Below are 15,690 nucleotides of genomic sequence, written 5' to 3' on the forward strand. Positions count from 1 at the left end.
TAATTGCCTAGATGGAAAAATGCCAAGTAGGACTCGCCAAAGGAAAAGGTGTTGTTGAAGAGGGACTTTATAATGCCAAAGGAGATGCAACCGCTTTCTCCACCACTATAGTGGGCGATCCATATGCCAAACAGAATTTGCTCTGTCAGAAATCCAAGGTGGAAGTAATAACACTTTATACAAAGAAGGCACTATGATATGTGAGAGCTTCAAAGGACGGGCTGAAGAAGAAGAAGAATCTAGAGTCCAATCCTTAAGCCTATTCTGAAGTTCCAAACGAGGTATTGGCAATAACGGTTAAAGCATTTCTGAAATTTGATGCCATAAAGGACGGTAGTGAGCTCCCAAACCACATTTGCTAGCAGCCATAGAAAAAGATAAAAGAGTGTCATCATCCTGAAGTACATCCGCCACAGAAGAAATGCCTTTGAAAGATAGAAAATAAGAACACCTGGGTTCTTGTATAACCAAAGGAGGGTGGAATCTTTGGACCAATAAATATTCCCAGCCCTCAAGGAATTTCCCGACAAAGAATCTCTGCCATTCCATTCCAAGTGGGATAAAATATGCTTCCAATCAAGAGCAAACGAGGGACAAAAGAGCAACCTCTGATCTTGCCTTGAATAGAGCCAAATAGGAAATCCCACTGTGTAGGCTGTTAATGCCCAAAAGCAGAAGTATCAATATGCAAAAAAAGAGAGCGGATCATGAAAGCCCATGGCTGATCCCCTTGCATAAACTACAACATCATTTTCCCCCTGTGAGCAAGTATATGCATTTAAATATTAAGTATGTTCAGACCCCCGTGCATCTTTGGAGAGCAGACACGATGCATAGAGAGTAATCTGAGACTTTTCTTGCCATTTTTTGAACACCAAAAAATCTCCATGATAGCAGACATAAAAGAAACCAAATCTACCTTATTGAACATGATGAGAGGCAGATAGAATTGTATGTATGCTATCAAAATGGATTGCGTTATTCGCAAACGAACATGTAATGCCCAAGTGGCAAGCTTCCAATATTCAAGTTTCTCCCTCAACTTTGTGAGCACCCAATCAGTTTGTTGAGAACGAGTGAGCACCCAACCTAGAGGATAGCCAAGATGTCAAATCAATTGAGAAGTTGGAACAATTTTCCCAGGCCACAAAAGATTATGCCAGTCTTTAGCATGCAACGGTAATAATTTTGATTTCTAAAAATTGAGACGAAGACCGACAGCCAAACCATATGTAGAAAGAGCCTGCATAATCATCGAGAGATCGCTTTGAGTATTTTTCAGGGTAAAGAAATAATCATCAGCATATGCTTGAGCGATCATGCTATGGTTGCCAGGAATTTCCAATTCGTGCAACATGCCAGTGTCCAAAAGGTGGTCCATATATTGAAGCATTGGATGAGTGGATATGGAAAAAAGTAAAGCACTGAGGGGACGTCCTTGCCGAACAGAACAACCAAGAGTCCAGGTTGTAGAAATATCTCTTGAAAGTATGCAGGCAACTTTACTATCTTGATATAGCCAATTGATAACTTGCTGCATTTTTGTGCCAAATCCCAAGGCCTGCATAGTGGATGAAATAAAGTCCCATTTTACAGTATCAAAAGCTTTGGCAATATCAACTTGCAATAGCAAAACATCCTGCTGCATATATTTGGCATATTCAATTCCAACATAAGCATTAGCAATGTTATCAGTGATATGCCTTCGAGGAACAAAACCATATTGCGCAGGATGCAACCCATCATGTAAATAACCTTTTAGCTGATCAACAATCATTTTGGTAGTAACTTTGTAAATGACTAGCATAAGTGTGATAGGTCTCCAATCAGCCAAAGATTCACAAATTTGCTTTTTTGGAAGGAGTTTAACAAGACCTCTCTTCCATGTGTCTGGCATTTTTTTATTTTGCCAAGCAGAGTTCACCATATGCAGCAATGTATGCTTCAAAAGAGGCCAATATTCTAGAAAAAACTCAACTGTAAGACCATCCCATCCTAGAGATTTCCATCTACCACAAGATTTGATTGCATCTGACAATTCCCTCTTAGTAAAGGGTTCCTCCAATTCCAAAGCTTGAGTAGTGGAAATAATAGGAGAAACATGCTATAAAAGTAAATTTCTTGTAGACAAAACCTGCTGCGAGGGAGGATCTGCAAAACCAAACTGCTGAGAGAAATGATGTACACAAATAGAAGCAAGTTGTGATTGTGATGTAGTCTATGAACCATCAGGCAGAAACACCCTGCAAATGTTAGTTTTTAATCTCTTCTGATGCAAGCTTTTAAAAAATTGTTTGGAAGAGTAGCCTTTATCTATAAAAGCTCTTTATCTTGCTCTAGTCTCCCATTTAGCTAGTTTCCTGTGATCATTGATTTAAAGACAATGTCTAGCTTGGCATAGTGCTGTTTGCTCATGCAAGGACAATGGACGAAGATGACTGAGTTCAGTGAGGTCTTGATAAGTCAATTTGGCCTGAGCAATAGATTCCCTCAAAGTCTTCATGTAAGACTTGCCATAACTTCTAATTACAACTTGCATTTTGGAAACAAAAGAATCCCATGCATTATCAATAGGGGCTCTGAGAAGACAGAGAGTGAGATGCTTCAGTAACCATGGCCTTGAAAACAACATGCTGCAAATAGCTATTGATCACAATCAGATGTCGCCTTTGAGGCAGTCTATCATCTGGCATATCATAAAAAGATAACCTGAACCATAAAGGTGCATGATCTGAATCCACAAAGGCATAGTCAATCCACATTTTGCATGTAAAATCATCATTTTGTTGTGGAGCTACACTATACCAGCAATCCATAAGTGCCTGATACGAAGAAAGGGCATTATGTTGGAAAGTGTATCCTGGTGACAAAGGCTGCAATTCCTTCCAAAGATCAACCAAATGAAGATGCATCAGTAATTGAGACCATGCATGCCTTTCAGGGGTTAGCATATGATTATTTCCTGATGTATTGTCACCCTATAGCGGAGCATTATTGAAATCCCCACATATAAAGGCATGATATCTCCATGGATATCGTTGCACGGCATCCCAAATTGTAGTTTCATCCCGAGAAGATTGAGGTGCATAGACAGAAGCAAATTCAAACACCTCGCCTTGAATGATGCATTGAAGAATAAGCCATCTGTCTTGATTGTCATTTAAAGCAATAACTGGCTAAAGCTCATGCTTGATCAGAAAGACTCTACCTGAGAAAGAGTGCTCCCCAGCATAGAAGATATCATATCTATAGTAATGACCTGTCTTTCCTGCATAGACATGTTGATTGTGTTCTTGTAATGCCACTATGTCAGGCTGAAATCTATTGATATACAGCCACACAAATTTTTATTTCCTATTGTCACACATCCCCTGAACATTAAGTGTAAAGCATTTCATATGAGCAGTCATATTTACAGATATTTATAGTAGAAAAGTAGCTATGTACAGCAGCAACCTTCAGGATGTCAACCCTGCATTTCTACCTCAGGGTCAAGGCCTCTTCCATGAGAAGAAACATCCGCCTGAGGAGTGGACAGCAAAGCATCAACCTCTTCTTTAGGGAAGAGGGTTCTACTAGTTGTCACTGTAGCCCATGTGATCCCAATTCCTGAATTGACCTTTGGAGAGTTTCCACTAGAAGATGCACCATCCCAAGTGCGAGGGGGTGGAGGTCGTCGAACAAAAATAACTGTTCTTGGACTTTGCCATCCATTAGTTGGAGGTTTCCATCCTTTTGCTGAGGGTTGAATGGCAGGAAGTGAAGGGGAAGAAGCAGTCCCATTTGAAATGACTGGAATTTCGCCTTTATCCTGATTCACAAGAAACTGTCTATTACCTCGATTTTTATTCCCAATAGAGACAGGAGCATCTTTAATGGGCATCTGAACAGGCAACGTGGCACGAGGCATTTTATGCTGACTCATTGGACACTGCAAAGCCATGTGCCCAAATTTTTTATAGTCAAAGCAAGCCCCTACAAATAATCCCCATTTCAATTTATAAAAAGCACTTCCCATGTCAACATTGTTCACTATGACTGATGTGGGATTGTCAGTATCCTAGAGAATGCAAAATCGATTTGAGTTGACATCAGGCCATGGTGGGCAAACCACTTTGCCTAAAGTCGCTGCAATTTTAAGCAAGAGTGAAGCCATGCATTGCAGGAAGTCTACAACTTCAACCCAAACCGAACATCAGTGTCGGATCAAAGCCTGAAAATCCCTTGTGGGAGACCATGGCAAAACGTGCAAATGCCCAAAAGAAAGGGGCGAATGTTCCAAAAGCATTTGCCTGTGAATCTCATCTACCATAATGACCTCAAAAAAACCTCTGGCTGCATAGTGTACCTTCCGAACAAATGAGCCAGCCAATGTGTAGGTCAACTAGTTGCCTACCTCTGCAACAGGTGGTATCCGACCTGGGAAAAATAAAATAACTGCATTTTTAGCATATTCTCTAACTAGATCCACAATTTCATCCACTTCAACCATGAGACCAACCGAGGGAACGGAGTCTTTCCACTCTTTCCTTGTGTCTGCAAATCCTTCATGCATGACATCATAAACCAATTGTGCTTCAACAGAATCATGCACTGGGTCATGCTAACCCTCAGCCTGCTTTTGCTTTTTGCATTGAACTGATCGATCCTTTTGAAAAGTTTTTTCATAAGAGTATTCAGCCATGCCTTCGGAAGAGGATGGAACCCAAAAAGGATGTACTTGTAATGTGATAATAGAGAAAAAACAGTCCCAAAAAGAAAAAACAGCCCACAGAGAAGAAGAAAATAGCGTATTTGCAAGGAGAAGAAGGGGAAAGAGAGTTGTAGGGATTTAAAAAAAAGAAAAGACAAGTTCTGTAAAAGAAAAAGAGAAAAAAACTAGTAAAAGTTTCCAAATGAAACAGGAAGGCTTGGCATGAAGCCTGAGGAAATGGGGCCATCCGGCATGTGTGATATGGCCAACCCTGAACTCAGCACACCTGTCACTCCTATCATTGGCAGGTTGAGGATGCATATCCAGGGATATCAGGATGCAAAGGACTTCTACATTATGCCTTTGCCAGAGTGTGATGCTTTGCTTGGGATGCCTTGGATGAGAAACAACAAGATTTCTTTAACTCATAGAGGCAAAAATCATGTACTTGATGTAAAGTTGAAAGGGGAGCCCATCCCTGTAGTTTCATCTTCTTGTATTTCCAATGTAATAAAGTGTCATATTTCAGCGTACTTGATTTTTGTCAAAGAGGATAGCCAACCAGTTCAGGAAGGCTCTACTCTTTCTACCTTAGATAGAGAAAGGGCTGCTTTTATTTCATATTTTCAGGATTGTTTCTCAGATGTACTTCCTCAAGAATTACCTCCCAAGAGGCCCGAGGATCATCAAATTGATATAATTCTAGGAAGCTCACTGCCTTATATACCTCCCTATCGTGTCAGTAAGGCACAACAGGAAGAGATAATGTCACAAGTGAAGGAACTCTTGGAAAAGGGATTAATATAGCCAAGTAATTCTCCTTACTGTTCCCCTGTGTTGCTTGTGCAAAAGAAGGATGGCAGTTGGAGAATGTGTATTGATTATAGGGCTTTGAATTAAGTCACAATTAAGAACCGTTTTCCAATTCCACGCATTGATGATATATTGGATCGGTTGGAAGGTTCCTCCATGTTCAAGCGTATTGATGCACTTTCTTGGAAACCACAGCCTGAAGCAATCTCCAAGAAACCTAGTGTTTCAGTAGTGAGCATTGTTTACAACAATTTGTTAGATGTGATGCTAGATCAGTATGTTAATGATGTTGATTTTTCAACTATTTATGATCAGCTTTCTGATGGTCAAAGGCATGATCACTATATGTTGAAAGAGGGTTTCATTTTGATGCATGGACGACTCTGTGCCACTGATCAGATGCGGCAGAAAGTCATAATGGAAAGTCATGCTCCTCCATATGCAGGACATTAGGGAATTACAACAACAATTACAGCAGTGGAGCAATACTTTTATTGGCCATCTTTGAGGAAAGATGTGAGAACATGCATGGCTTGTCAAAAAGCAAAGTTTGATAGGCGGAAGGCACCTGGGTTGTTACACCTTTTGCCAATTCCGGATAGACCATGGCAAAGCATAGCTATGGATTTTGTGTTTGATCTTCCACGTACTCCTACTAGACATGATGGATTGTGGACAATAATTTGCAGGTTTAGCAAACAAGCCCACTTTGTGCCAGTAAGAAAGAAATTTGCAGCAGATCAAATGGCCAAATTGTTTCTGCAGCATGTCTTCAAGTATCATGGGATGCTTGAATCCATAATCAGTGATAGAGATCCAAGGATGACCAGCCTCTTTTGGAGAGGGTTGTTTGAAAATATGGGCACTATGCTGAATTTTTCATCATCTTTTCACCCTCAGTTTGATGGACGATCGGAGCAAGAAAACTCTACCATCCTGGATATGTTTAAATGCTATGTCTTAGATCACAAAAGCAAATGGGAGCATTATTTGCCTTTGCTAGAATATGCTTACAATAATACGGTGCTCACATCCACAGGTAAAGCACCTTTTGAAATAGTGAAAGGTGCTAGGAAGATATCTCCCATTTTGCATACAAAAGAGAATCTTCAAAGCGGATCGTTTTGTGGAAAGCCTTGAAGAGGCTTACAAGAAGATCAAATATGCCTTGCAAAGAAGTCAAGACAAGTAGAAAAGAGTAGCAGATAAGCACCACAAGGAATTGGTATTCACAGAAGGTGATTGGGCTTTGCTGCATTTTCAAAAGGTAAGGCTGAAAAATAAGAAAGACAAGGAAAGGTTGTACACAAAGCTGAACATGCGTTACTATGGTCCTTTCCAGGTTTCTGAAAAGATAAACGAGATAGCTTACAGGTTGAAGTTGCCTCCGCATCGGAACATACATAATGCCTTTCATGTGAGCTTGTTAAAGCAATATCATGGAGATGTTCTCGAGGATTTAACTGATGAGGTACAGCCTGAAGTGGAAGAATAGGATGAAATTCTGGTCCCGAGCAGATTCTGGCACACAAAGAAAGCTCAAGGGTAAAGTTCTCCATCGCTACTTGGTAAAATTTCAAAATTACCCATCACTCGATGCGAAATGGATGGAGGAAGGTTAACTGGCAGATTCACCTGGGATATTGTAGCTTTACCTTGATGCTTTCTAGTTAGAGCCGACTGCGGTTAAGGCTCCTACAGGTAGTTCAACAGAGCGAGCATTCAAGAGAGGGGTAGCACCTCCACTCCCTCGGTACACATGGGCTCACCGTGATTTCATGAGGTCACTTGATGACACTTGTATGTTTCATCCGAGATATTGAGCTGACAGTATTTCTACTGTGAGACTTCATGATATTGATGCATCTTGACTATTGATCACCAAGGATCACATAGATTTTGAGCAGTGTATATGGATGGATGCATGCCTCTCCTAGCCATATTTTCACTGTCTCTGTATACTATACCTGCGGCTTTCTTGTATACTCTTTCATGGTGTATTTCATGCTCGCTCTTGTGTTTTGGGGCAGCAAACTGTGGTTTGTTGTTTCAAGAGAGGGGTATGTCACGTGGGCGTGAAATTCTAAGTACTTTAATGTACCACAAGATTGTGACAACTTTGGTTTTCAAAGTCCAAGCATGGGCTTAATAATGTGTAATTAAACACGGCATGGTATCTAGCACATAAGCATAATTAATCCCTAGGCCCAAAGGCATTCCAAGGAATTAAAAGAGTGGTTGTTGGGAATGATGACATGGCATTTTTAATGGGTCCCCTAGAGGACCATGTACCTTCAGTGGCCCCCCTAGAGTTCCAGGTGACTCTAGTGCCTTCTACATGCTGCTTTGCTATACCTGAACCTTCCTAGGCCTTCTAAACTTCACATGTGTGGTTTTCTCTCTCATCTTCTCCCTTCGTTGAGATTTTGGACTGGTTTTTCAACCTCCTTCAGCTGAATTCCGTTTTTCTTCATAACTCCTCACCCGTTTGGATTTCTCAACTTCCGTTCAGCCCAATGGTTTCCCCTCTATCTTCCCTTCGCAGTGATATGCTTTTCCCTCTGTGCGTTTGGTAGTACAGGTAGAGTTGAGCACTTCTTTTGTTTGTCAAATTTGCAAAAGTGGCCTCTTCTGGACCTTTTTGCTTCTACAGCCTCCTAGACCTATCCTCTTGCAAAGCTATAGCTTTCTGTTGAATTTCGAGTGGTCTCATGCATTGGTTGACTGGTTTTTTTCAGTTTTGGAGGGCTTTCCGGCAATGGAACTTCTCCAAAACCTTCTCAATGCATTTCTCTCTAAAGCACACTTCTTTTGAGCCCAAGAACTCCCACTTCTTCGTGATAGAAGTGCTTTTCGCATTTTTTAAGTGGAATTCTTGCTAGTCAACTCTTGTAAATGCTCTTTCTTCATGCCTTTCCACTCCTCTTTGGCTGAGAATGCAATTGGGCATTGGCTGCTATGTCCTCTTGGCGATTGAGGACTTGGTTTGAGTTTTTACGGCTTGGTGAGTTGTGATTTTGCTGCTACAATTTCTTTTTGCCATAAGCTATTGGTTGGCCTCGTGTGCCGCCTCGTTCTTGGTTCACACATGCCCACACAGTGCTACATGAGTCATTCTCTCGTTGGGTACTTTGCTGATTTTTTTTTGGAGCTTTGAAAAGCTTTGTGAATGCCATCTGAAAACCACTCAAAGAGAGTGCAGCTGGGGTGCAGTGTGATTGCATCTGGACAGCCAATAGAATTGCACTCGGAAAAGAGAATGCCTTTGGATTGAGCCTATGCGTTAAGTGCAGTTATGTGATGGTATTCTATGCTTGAAAGCCTTGCGAAGGCTCAGTGAATTTGGGGCCAATCGGGTGCACTTGTCTATGTTTGTTGAGCAGGGGAATTCTAGCCTCCATCCCTTTTTGAGTGGTTTTGTTTGTGAACAAATGGGTGAATGCCAAATGGTGATCATGCAATGGTTAATGGTTGTGATATATGCTTTGTGAGCTGTAAATAAGTGCTGAAGTGATTAAAGGTTTAGTTTCACTGCCCTCTTAGTGATTAGAGGCCAGTTTCAACAAGAACATAATAAGCATATGTATGCGGGTCAACATGGTCATTTTGCTGGCCATGACATTTTCTATGCTGGACAACATTCCTTTTCAGTAGTGGCTTTTTGGGTGAAGCATGATCTTCAGCCTGCTATTGCTTTTAATGATACTCAAGGCCAATGGATGGTTATGCAGTGTCTTATTCAGGGACAGATTTTTGAATTTGCCTCAGTTTATACACCCCAATCCTTTCGTAGTAAAGGTTTGAAATGGGATGACATGCAACAATATCCCTGGAGATAGCATGCTTTTGTCTATGGTGATTTCAATAATGCCCCCTCAACCAAAAGACAATACATCTGGTCATACTCATATGCTCACTTCTAAGAGCCATCATTGGTCTCAATTACTGTTTCAATTCAGTTTTGTTGATCTATGGAAGGAATCACATCCTTTGTTGTCAGGCTTCACTTTCCAACACAATGCACAATCTTCTTATGGCTAGACTAGATCGTTGGTACAGGGTCGACCTGCAACATTCAAATATTTTTACTTACTAAATTATGGGTAGATTATACCTTCAAGTATTCTGACCACGCACCTCTATGTCTGAGGATTTCTTTTCATGAAATGCCAGATGATAGGGTGTCACAACGAAGGCTGCTCATTGTGAACAGCTATTTGGAGCATGATCAATACAAGGAAATGGTTTATGATGCATGTCTAGTTCCCTTTCACATCAGAGTCTCATTGATATGGATTATGCCTGGAATGCATTTGTTGCTCGAATGTAATTAGTTATTTGGGATTATGGTAAAAATTACATGAAAACGTTGAGAGACATTGTTGCTCAAGCCAAACATACTTGTCACTGAGCTCAATCATTTTCGGCCTTTGTCTGTCGAAGAAAGCACATCTTTATGTTGGGCTAGACACTGCTTGCAAAGAATTGATCATAGAAAAATCAGTAAATGGGAGACAAAAGCACGACAGAGGGCTTTCTTAGATAAAGGTTGTTCCTCAAAATAATTTTTTTAAGTTTGCACTACAAGAGACAATCTACAAATATTTGCCAGGCCCTTATACCATGGTGTTTGGACTTCATCTCGAGCTCAACTTGCTTCAACTTGTGTTGCTTACTTTTCCACACAATTTGGGACTGCAAATCTTCCTTCACAAGATGTTCTTGCAGCATGGAGTCAATTATTACAGCATGTTTCGCCCATTTTTTCTCTTGCACAAGCTTTAGAGGTAGAAAGTCCTTCCACTGAAAGAGAATTATCGGATGCAGTAAAATCATGTGGCAGATGGAGATCTCTAGGATGACATGGCCTTATAGTTCAATTCTTTTTTGCATACTGGGATATCCTCAAGTCAACTTTGCTACGAATGATTAATTTTGCTTAGGAAAAGTAGCGCATGCCGGATTCTTAGAAAAAAGGGCTTGTAAATCTTCTTCCCAAGAAGCAAATATGTGAATCATTGGTTGATTGGGGGCTTATTACTCTTATTCCTATCATTTACAAGATCATCACTAAAATGGTGGTTGATCGTATTAAAGGGTATTTACATGATGGCCTTCATCCTACGCAATATGGTTTTGTTCCTCGCAAGCAAATAATATTGCAAATGCCTACATTGGAATAGAATATGCCAAATACACTCAGCAAAATGTCTTGTCACTGCAAGTTGACATTGCCAAAGCATTTGACACAATTCAATGGGATTTTATATCGCAAACCATGCATGCATTGGGTTTTGGACAAAAATTGCCGCAGATTATTTATTGGCTTTATAGTGATAGCAAAGCCGCTTGTATATTGTCTAGGGATATCTCTGAAGCATGGACTCTTCGTTGTTCGGTTCATCAAGCCTGTTCGCTTAGTGCACTTTTATATGCCATAGCCACACATCCCATACTTCAATACATGGATCATCTGGTCTCGTCATTGTTTAGACCCGAGATACGTCCCATGGGAGTCACGATGGCTCTGGTCTTGCGTCGAGCCTCGTCCAAGATACCAAGATGCATGGCACCCCTTGACAGGCACCAGCATCCCATCACCGGCTATGCACCAGCCAGGGCGACATAACATACGGAGGATTCTGCTTCCAGTCCTTTTCTTTTCATTGTTACATCCAAATGTATTTGATTATGTATGATTAGACTTAGGGTTCAGCATGGGTGATGATGCTCGTTTCAGTAGCTCCACCCTTACTGTGATTTGTATCACGTTTTCTTTCACTCATAGATCCATTGGTCTTCCGAAGACTCTAATAAAATTTCTTTCTTTCTTTCTTTTCTACACGAGGCTGCCATCATATCTTTCCCTACGACTCAACCCACACATGCCTCGGTTCGGAGGATGCCTCAGAACCCGTGGTACAATGATGAATGTAAGGAGATGCTCACAAGCGAGTAGGCCTTGGGTCACCTGACCTCATCTAAGGTGCATTGCATCTTAGGTCGGATGACACGATATAAGAAGCGGACTTTTCTCACTCGTAGGATTGATGAGGTGGTCAGATCCTTTCGAGGGGGAGACTCGGCTATCAGCTGGGGACTCCTATAAGGGGGGAAACGACCCATTCCCATCACGGACCCAGAGATTTGGCACAGATATGCATGATCCTTATATGACATCCCAGGTCAAATGCCACGAGATATGTCATCTATGCCTAGACCCACTACTTGTCACTTGTTCACTACGCAGAAAGTGAGGAATGCCCTCCTCCATCTACATAACCAAAGAGCACCAGACCATGAGGGGCTAGGTACATAGCACTTTGCACATGGACAAGAGGTCTTGGCCCCGGTTCTAGCGCATCAGCTCAACCATGCAGTGTGCCACGGTTTCCCACCTACTTCGATCACTACCACCATTGTACCAATACATGAGGCGAGGGACCCCATGGATACTGGGAACTACCACACTGTCATGATTGGCCACACTCTGGCTAAGATTTATGGATTGGTACTGGAGAGGGCGATCAGTAGCCATATAGAGGGCCATGGACAACAGGCTCTTGGGCAGGCAGGCTTCCAGAGACAGCACTCCACACTGGACCACATTTTAACCCTAAGAGCCATCACCGAGGAGGCAAAATTGAGGTGCCAAAAGGTCTACACTTGCTTTGTGGACTTTCAAAGGCTTTTGACATAGTCCCTTGCTCTTGCTTGATCAGGCGACTACAGGAGCTGCATCTCTTAGAGGTCATGATCTGGGAAGTGTTGAGTTTATATGAGTCTGTCAAAAGGCGAGTCTGCGCTCATGGGGGCCTATCAAACTATAGACAGCGGGGTGAAGCAGGCTTGCCTGCTCTCATCGACTCTCTTTGGACTATACATTGATGAGATCACATCCTTTGTGGATCGCCTAGAAGGAGAGGGCTCCTTATTGGCCCCATGCCCCCCCACCCCCACCCCCATGGCCCCCCCCCAACCCCATGCGCCCCCCCCTTGCACGCATGTTGCGTACCCCCCCATTTGATGGTACAGATACTACTATATGCATATGACATAGTCCTCATTTTGCCCTCAGCCGAGGGATTGCATAAACACTTGGAGGCCTGGGAGATGTTCTGCAAAGAGAGGGACCTGACAGTCAACCTTGGGAAAACCAAGGTTATGATCTTCAACACATCCCAAGCAGTGCACTTCATCGACATCGACGTCAACGTAGTTTCACTTACCAAGGGGAGCGAGTGCATATAGTATAGTTCTACCCGTACCTAGGGGCAATATTCACAAGACCAATCTTCATGATGACCCATGCCACCAGAGCACGACCCACACAAGGGAAGGGTGCCATGGCCTGATTAGAGAGACAGTGTTTCCATGCGCATTTCCACAATCCACCGACAAAGGGTTGGCTTTTTGACACTCTCGTGAGACCAACTGCCATGTATGCAGCACCTTTTTGGGGTAGTGACCATTCTGCTGCTGATTGGAAGGGATTTGAGAGGCTACATGTGATCATGGGATCTAGAATGATTCAGAGTAAACCTTCAATTCCCAATCAGATCATACAGGCAGAGTTTGCCATGACACCTCTCCAAGTGGAAGCCCTCTTCCAGACTGTGACTTTTCTCCATAGAATTTGGGCCCTACCTTACTGGAGATTATCGAGACTAGCATTGGAGTCATTCCGACGATTGGCAGAGAGAGGCTTTGATACAGTATGGTATGCATAGGTGTCCACATGGTTTGATAGCCACGGTATCCAAATGGTTAGGCTCCCCCCCTTTCAATACAGCATGGATGCACCACTAGACCTCATTCCACATGATGAGATTAACCGTATCATACGGTTAGACCTTCTCTAGCTCCACACATCTCGAGCTTGGGAGGGGGATCAGGAGTTCCCCACCAAGACCCAGTTCTATCATGACCACTTTCTGAGGATATCAAAGCATGGTCTCATCATCAAGCCCTAGTACCTCGAGGATAGGAGAGCCTCACATGCCTTACGGATTGCTATCGGACAGATAGGAGTCTCATCCCACCAGTTGTGGATTGAGGCAGGGAGAGCGGCCGGCATACCTAGAGAGCAGTGGGTCTATAGACTATGCAGGATGGGGGAGGTCGACACAGAGGAGCATTTTCTATGTGTCTGTCCGGCCTACTATGAGATCCGAGGGCGATACCACTGTCTCTTTCAAGAGGGGCTCAGCTTTGGACCACTCAAACGGTTAATACATTTCCGCGACCAAGTTTGCATTGGGCTCTACTTGATTGAAATGCGGAGACATAAAGATTCCCTTGTGTGGCAAGCCAGAGATCAGCTATAGTTGATGCCTTAGGACACCGAGCTAGACCAAGCGCAGACACGTGTTACTAATTTTTATGCATCCGAGCCAGCACCAGATGAGATCGAGGGGGAGGAGCTCGAGGAGACGAGCAATATGGATCAGTAGTGAGACCTGTCATCCTAGGATGTGGCTGGACGAGAGACGCGAAGACCACACGTGGCATGTGGGGTGACTAGAGCATGCACAATTGAGATCTGGCCTATCTCAGCCCTCCTCAGAGGGGACCGCCAAAGATGAGGCATTACTCTCGATGTAGCCCATCGGATACAAAGATCCAGGAGAAAGCGCCCACCGCCACCACGAGAGATAGCCTGGCAGACAGATACGTGAGCTCTTTGCATGACATCAGAGGGCCATCAGGAAGCCGGGTTATATAGAGCCTGCACATGTACTTGGAGCTCTGGTTATAAGCAGTACTTGATTGCTCTTTTCCTATTATTTTGTATATCATTTTGCATTTTTAGGACTTAGTACTCAACAAGGCCCTTAGTGATCCCTTTGCTTCAGCCCACACTGGTTTGTATGGGTTACGTATATTCTATACCTTGTCGCATAGATCCACGAGGTCTCCTAAAGACGTTAATACACCTTTCTTTCTTTCTTTCTCACCCTCTTCCTTCACTCTCTCTCCTAGCAGCATTTTTATTTGGATGGAGCTCAATAGTGTTCGAGTCGGCCTTCCCACCTCGATTGACAATGGCTCTACCTTCAGCCAATACTCACCCACTTCCACCGTCTGCAAAAACCATCACATTTTCAAAAGATGAGTTGCAACAACTCAGAAAAGATACAGAGCAGGAGAGCTTGACATCACTCTTTGCTCGCATCCATGGGTCCCAGGTTACAGGTCAGGGACTAAATGCTCACTGCTTTACCTAGAGACCTCACACGGCACCTCACAAATGTTTGTCTACTTGGTCAAGGTTTCTTTCAAGTTGTTTTTTAGTCCTCGGATGCAGCAAGTATAGTGCTTCCGGCCAGTCCTTTAGCACTGAGCTCCACGAGGATTTTCTTGACGTCCTTTTCATTGGGTTTTGACTCCGTGGAGGAGGATGGCTAGATGATTTCACTCTTCCCAAAATTCCCCCGCCTCCCTCAGGTGTACCATCGACTCTTATCTTCCATTGGAACTGCTTTTGATATGGTCAACGAAAACCCCCCCTTCCCTGGGATGCCATCGTCGGCAGCAAAGGCAGTTAGGTTGGACAAGGTACCACATGTTAGGATTGTTGTCTCTGACCCTAACGTCACGGATGACAACATCATGCTCCAGCATCCAAATGGCTAATTCTTCAGGCACAGAGTCAAGATCACTAGGAGACAAGATCAGTGTAGGATTTGCAGAACCTCTAGGCATTTTGCCGAAGATTGCCCAAGAAAGAGAAGAAAGAAAAGGCGCAAAAGGTCTACGGGCGTAGCGCCTCATGGCACCACCTCTACTGGACCTACTTCACGATCTACTGCACATCTCAGAGGGAAGACCTGAAGAGGCCTACATATGCTTGGGTTCAGGAGTGCCTTGTTGTAGCAAGGGCTCAGCAACAGTCATTGTTAGATCAGAGAGCATAGTATGCCTTTCATGCTAGCAGAGAGTCATTTTGGACCCAGACAGGAGATAGGGTCAACAAGCAGTTCTTCTATACTCTTGGCCCCAGACATGGTATGGAGAATGTTTCATAGCTTGTTGACTCAGATGGAGTTTTACAGACACATCCAGATGACGTCTTGCAGATAGCCACAAATTTCTATGCCTCCCTTCTTACAGCAGATCCTGACAAACAGGCAAGAGATGATGCTAGAGTTGTTATTTGGCAACACTTACCTATGTTGGTGACT

This window comes from Dipteris shenzhenensis, chromosome 5 (genome assembly GCF_047967505.1).
Source record: "Dipteris shenzhenensis isolate YYH24624 ecotype China chromosome 5, Dip_SZ_1.0, whole genome shotgun sequence".
Classification (NCBI taxonomy): Eukaryota; Viridiplantae; Streptophyta; class Polypodiopsida; order Gleicheniales; family Dipteridaceae; genus Dipteris; species Dipteris shenzhenensis.